We start from the raw sequence: 6,829 nt of genomic DNA, 5'->3' as shown, positions 1-6,829 counted from the left end.
CTGGATTGTCTTCGCCAAAGTAGTAGGAGGGTTATCTAAAATGAGATGTGTATAGCTAAACAACTCCTCCCTTGCCAAATGAAGTGCCTCGGCATCTGCATCAACAACATTTGTGGCCATAAGAGTAGCATCGACATCTTCATCATGGTTTTGAGGCTCTATATTGATCTCAGGTGGGTCATTGCATATGTTATCATCTGCATGCTGATGAAGCAATGGATTTGAATTATCCAAGTGGAAATACAGCCAATTAACCTTTATGGCATGCTTGCAAATGTTTCCACGGATAGACCATGGACATTCACAGGTTATAAAATCCTTACGATACCAGGTGACAAGGTATTTTTTACTTCGATCTGTCTGACTTCTCACCCAATAGGCACGGGTTATGCTCTCATGAGGACAACAATCAGTATCCATAATTTTTCTTGCTCGTTCCACTGATGATTCTAGCTGCTTTTCTCTCTTATAGTTGTTTAGAAATCCTTCTTCTTTTAAGATTTCCTTGAACTGATAACAAGGTTCAACTGTTGTTAGTAGCATATGCAATAACCAATCCATCCTCCGGGCACATTTTTTCCTTCTATCAGATAGAAATGTTGTTTTTAGGTAACAATGGTATGACTCAACAGCATTATTGGTCTCCTGATTTGCATGAGGAAACTCCCGACAACCTTTCACCCACATACCTAATTGCAAATAGAACGATGTCAGTCTCACTATATCACCTTTATAAAAGAAAAAAATGCATATAATACGAAAAAAATGTTTACTTACGAATCTTATCTCGAGTGACCCAATTCTTGTTGAAATAGTCTAAGAACTTCTCTTCATCTGCAAACTTGATAAAAAATTGATTGATTGCATCTTCCACTTCATAATTGAGAGTGTGTTTCATGATGAAACCTAACTCACTGAACATCTCTTTGGCTTTTGTGGAACTAGTGGCCAACCGATTGACATTTTTCAACCAAGCCCTCTGTACATGCCAAACGCATAAGATCACATCACAACCTGTGATCCTCCTGCCATAGTCAATGCATTTTAGTGTGGTATTTTTAGAAAAAATGCAAGTTTGGTTATGTCATGACAATGTTAAATTTACCTCAAGGCACTGATTTCAGCCAGTGCATCATCAACCATGAAAGCATTGAATTTCCAATCAGGACGGGTTTGGAAACATTTGCGCATGAGATGCTCCAGCCATATTGCAATATCATCTTATGTGTTTCGTGATGCCACGACCCATGCAACAGGCACCCCGCTTTGTTGTTCATCAAATGCCACAAGTGTATACAACTGATACTGTCATTTTCAACATTACATAAATTTAAATACAAATTATTAATCATTTTCAATGTATACAACTTAAATAAATATATTCAATAAATCATTGGCATCTGACTTACCCCATATTTGTTTGTGTTAAATGTTGAATCCATGGCTATTAAGCTATTGTGAGATAGCTTGACCATTGTCTCCAACATCCACTTTGTTTGAATCTCTATTATAAAAGGGACCTCCACACCATTGGGCTTTTGGTAAAAGAAAAAATCTTCCCGATGCTTTTGATACCAAAGGTTTACACTCATTTCATCCTTTTTATGAAGTTGATAATTTCCCTTCGCCAATCTATTATAGATGTTTACAATATCTTTCCTGCATAAGAAGAAATCTCTATCTCGAGTTGCCACATCGATGTCAACATGTCTCTTAATGTGGGTTCTATACACTACATCAATAGGCACTCCCAAAAAGAAACAACTCTCTACATATGCAACAATGTCCCTCGAAAGCTTTGGCCTATGCAAGGCCCTGGTCTCACCTGAAGTGTCACATTGACCATGACAAGCCCAACCTTCCCCATCTTCATGTTCATACATATTGAAAGTTAATATTGCTATATCAGGCATTTCATGCATAACTTTTACAATAAAGTGGCATTGGCAACCCCTCTTCTGCACAAATGAGGTCCTTCGTTTAGCTGAAAGATTTCCTCTTTTGTCCTCTGGGCCAAACGAACAATGATAACTAAACCAAAAATTTAAATTGTTAGTACATACAAAGAAAGATAATTGTGGTTTCAAAAGATCTAAACAATATATATTTTAAATACTCACATATCATATTGCAATGCAGCAGTAGATCTTTCTTTTGGTTTCTTTTTTGTTTTTCTTATGAATTTGCATGGAGCAATAGGATTTTCTTCCTCTCCTTTGATAAAGTCAAAAACTCGTCGTAATGGGATTACAGCAACTCGATCAATACCATTGTTTTTTTTATTTATTTCTGTCCAAACCAAGTCTTTACTAGAGAATTCCATTTTTCCTTTGAGGTCTTGCACCTCAAGATCCATGATATATTGCCATTTCTTTCGCTTGCCCATTTTGAACTGATCTGGTCAAACAATATGCAAGAACATCAAAACCAAAATTTCAATCTTAGCAAGTTATCCAACATATATATAAATATAAAACATCTTTTATGCTTTTTTTGAGGTTTCAAATATCAATCACTCAATAATGACAAAAATAAATAGCACAAAAGGATTTGCACCGTTTACTGTTTTATCTGTTTTATGACCTAGCGTGCTAATTACATTCTCTATAGGATTTGCACTGTTTACTGTTTTATCTGTTTTATGACGCCGAACTTGATTTTCCTGATAAAGTTTTACAGAGATATCCCTTCTCATCATACTAAAAATAGCCTCAAGCTTACTATAAAGACTTGAGCAGTTTGACTATGCCTCAGTGACTGGAATTATGTTCTGCTAATCGATATTCTTGTTGTCTTTTTTTAATGCAGGTGTGAAGCAACAGGTCTCCCTACAAGTATCACTGTTCATGTGGAGAATCGCAGCTACAAGCTCCATAAGGTGGAGAAATTATTATTGATCATTGAATCTGATGATAATCTATGGTATAATAAGTTATCCATTTATTCTTCAAAATGGAGCTCTGATTCAACTAGTTTCAGAATTTTTTGTCCAATTTAATCACATTTTACTTTTGGTTATTGCTTTTCTCTGCAGTATCCTCTGGTGTCAAAAAGTGGTTACCTGAAACGGAGCTTATCCGATACATCGGAGATCACTCTGACATTAGAAAGTGAAACCATTGAGCTTGTGGCAAACTTTTGTTATGGGTCAGCATCTATATGGATCCCTTCAATGTTACAGCCTTGAGATGTGCAGCAGAGTTTTTAGAAATGACTGAAGAGTATGGCAGAGGAAACCTTTGCGAAAGAACTGATCTTTATCTTACTCAGGTTGTTCTGCAAAGTTGGGAAGATACCTTAGCTGTTCTTCAGAAATGCTTAGGTTTGCTTCCCTTGGCATATGAAGCTCAAATTGTCAGTAGATGTGTTGAATCTCTAGCCCACATGGCTTGCATGGAAGTTCTTGATCCTAAACAGAGAAAAGTAATGTCAGCACATTCCCATGTTTAAAGTGATATCAGTGGCAGTTTAAGGCAAACAACAAACAGAGAATGGTGGATAAAGGATCTTCTTGCACTGCCTTCGGAACTTTTTGAGAGGATTGTTATTTCTGTCAGGGAATGGAAGAAATGATTATTGGGGAAGTAATAGTTCAATTTGGTACCAAATGGATTATTTTCGAGAAAAGACAGCAAATTGCAGATGATATAAATGGAACACAAGAGAAAAATGAAAGCCTAAAAAAGTTATTGGGATGTGTTATTAGACTGCTTCCTGTGGAAACATCTTCTATACCTCTTGATTTTATGTTTTCTTTGCTTCACAAATCTGTAGGCTGCAACCTTAGTAGCGAATACAAAACTCTATTGGAAGCTAGAATTGCCTCTCAATTGGAGAATGCAACCATTGATTACTTTTTGTTGCCAATGTCAAATACATACAATGGATCTGGTTTTGATGCCGAGGTAGAGAGTATGAAGCGAATAGTTTCCACTTTCATGCATCAGCAATCTGTCAAACTTGAGGATTGTGAGCTGAAGAATATAAGCAGCAACTCATATAGTTTTCAGAAAATTTTTACTGTGGCAAACCTCTGGGATGTATATCTTGCTCGGATTGCTAAGGATGCGAGATTAAATCCAGGCAAATTCGCAGAACTTGTTGGGATTTTGCCTTGTTCTACTCGTTCTAGTCACGATTTATTATACAAAGCCATCCACACATATCTCAAAGTAAGAACTGTCACCCAAAAATTCCCTTTAGTCTTTTTTTTAAAATATGTTTTCTTTTTATCAAATAGTTATTTATTTAAATTATGGGAAATATAGAATTTTCTTTTAGCATATAATTTGAGTATGTACAGTAGATACTTCATAATTTTTGACATGTACTCCTACTACTTGCCTTGATCAACAAAAAATCTAAAGAGCCCCCCTTTCTAAACTACAGAAGGATGTTTCCCTTATATGTTGACAGAAGCAAGGATCCATAGGCACCACAGGAGCTAGATTTCCTTCTCCCAACAGGCTATAGGCAGTCCTCAAAAATGCCTGATCTAGCAATAAATCATTGTAACAAGATGAGGTTTTATTTATACCGAACTTATCTGTGAGTGGTTCTATGCAGTCAATATCGAGATAATCGTCTTCTACATTCCTTTGGGTGACTGGTGCCCGACAGAGCAATATATCATTGGAATAAAAAGAGGTTCTATTTATACTTAAGCTTATCTGTTAGTGATTCTATTTAGTCAATATCAATATAAACTCTCTTCAACACTCCTTTGGATGACCGGTGCGTGTGCTCTGACAAGGCCTGAATCCTCCCATCTCTTACTCTCCATCGTGTCCAGCACAGAATTTTGCAGATACCAAACATCTACTCCTCAATGCTGATAGTCAATCGCAGGGCTTCAGTAGTGGAGTTATCAGTAGTGGAGTTTTTCCCCGGCCATAGGCCTGTGTGGTCTCAATGGATGAAAGAGAGTTCTATGAACTGATGTCGAACTTAACACACTAGCAGTCACTTCGAAAAATGATGTTTGTGATCTAGCATTTCATAAGAGAAATCCTAGCTATTATAGGAAGAAGATCTTCATGTAACTGTAACTCTTGTGTCTGTCTGCTGTGCCTCTGATGCATATTTTATTATTTTAATCTATAGAAGTTGCATTTAGATAAAAAGCTAATTCTAGAGTGGAGAGAATCACTCATAAAATCACAACGGTTCCTTTTCCCTGTCCAATAGCTCTATATGGTCTCAGTGGATTGAAGAGGGCTCTATCAACTGTTTTAAAAAATGCTATATTAAACTCTGCACATTATGAGAATTTACGAGTGAATATAGAATTAGTAATCCTTAACTGATAGTATGCGGTGAAAACCAGAAATCCATAAATTCCAAATTAGTAATCCTTGACTGAGTGTATGAAGTAAATACCAGAAATCCTAAAATTTCATTATGGATGTATGTAGAGAAATTGCTTTGAATTTATTTGTCAATTATATTTTGAAATATTTCCTAAATCTATAATCAAAATAAAGATGGCTTATAATAATCCTGGACTGGATGTATGTATGCAATAAAGACCAGAAATTCCATGATGTACGGAGAAAGTCCAGAAATCACCTTGAATCCCCAAAGCTGCCTATGAAGCGGCTGAGCGTTTGACTGTTCGTTACAGAGCCAAGGTGATTAACGGGCCATTACAGAGCGTTTGACTGTTCGTATCATGAAAAATCTGGAAAATTGGTTCAACCGTGGGAGCTCTGGGGAGGAAGGTGAGTGAGGGAGCAACCGCGGGATTTCGCACCTCCTCAACTGTTCGTTACAGAGCCAAGGTGATTAACGGGCCATTACAGAGCGTTTCACTGTTCGTATCATGAAAAATATGGAAAATTGGTTCAACCGCGGGAGCTCTGGGGAGGAAGGTGAGTGAGGGAGCAACCGCGGGATTTCGCACCTCCTCAATTCGAATTGGAGCGAGCGAGACTTTCCGTGTTCGATCCACTCTAGCTGCGCCAGATCCATTGTCAGGGGATGTTAGGATTTACAGCTGCGCTAGTCAGGTTCTGTCAGAATGGCCAGGGAAGGGTGGCGGCGAGGGAGGGTGGTTGCGAAGGAGGGTGGCGGAGCGAGGGGAAGGTGGCGGAGGGCGGAGGGATTGCCGGCAGCCGGAGCCGGACGATTTTCCAGCCGGTGCCGGAAAATGGGCCATTCCTCCGCCCAGCTAGACTACTCCATCGACCATATGTTGCATGCCCCCCAAAGATGATAGCAATGTTCCGCCATGAATTCCGTGCCTTGATAGACTGCAAATCATATTTAGCATTTATTTATTAGAATACGGATGGCAAGTAATATGGTCAGATTTTGTTGCTAAATTAACAATTCATGGAGTAAGAGCAGGAACTCTGACTTGGCATTCATGGAGTAAGATGAGGAAAGCTAACTTGGCTAGTCTCTCCTGTGGTTTCGTCTGCAGCAGGCGTATGTAATGCAGGCCATAGGGAAGTCCGAGGTGGAGAGATTGATCTTCTTCAACAAGGAAAGAAAGATGATCTCAAAATCTGTGACCAAGCTGTCTAGATCTCCTTCGCCCTTTATTACTTGTCCATATCTCTCTATGAATTCAATACCCACATACTTATATGCATGCACATCATGGTCCAGATCAATGGAAGTTAATGATCAAGTAGTTATATATCCACAAAAATGGTACATGATTACATTAAAAAATAAGTTAAAAAGACTTCTGATTATTTGAAATCCTGCAAATTGTTAATTAATTCTATCTAAATCTTACCCTGCTTTACTTGCACATCAACAACTTTCCATGTATGAAGCGCAAGAACACAAGAAAGAGTGACAAGCAGGAGGTCGGAAACTA

General features: G+C 38.1%; 1 pseudogene; it reads left to right on the top strand.

Moving 5' to 3' along the window:
• The first annotated feature begins 1,235 nt into the window (after positions 1–1,235).
• LOC149142938 (BTB/POZ domain-containing protein At5g48130-like) lies at positions 1,236–6,173 on the top strand (annotated as a pseudogene).
• Positions 6,174–6,829: the final 656 nt, after the last annotated feature.

Source organism: Pinus tabuliformis, chromosome X (assembly GCF_031772625.1).
Source record: "Pinus tabuliformis cultivar Carrire ecotype Pingquan chromosome X, CPIR1, whole genome shotgun sequence".
In the NCBI taxonomy this organism is placed as follows: Eukaryota; Viridiplantae; Streptophyta; class Pinopsida; order Pinales; family Pinaceae; genus Pinus; species Pinus tabuliformis.
Note: the sequence above shows the minus strand (reverse complement) of the source record. Positions and strands in the feature narration are given on the sequence as shown.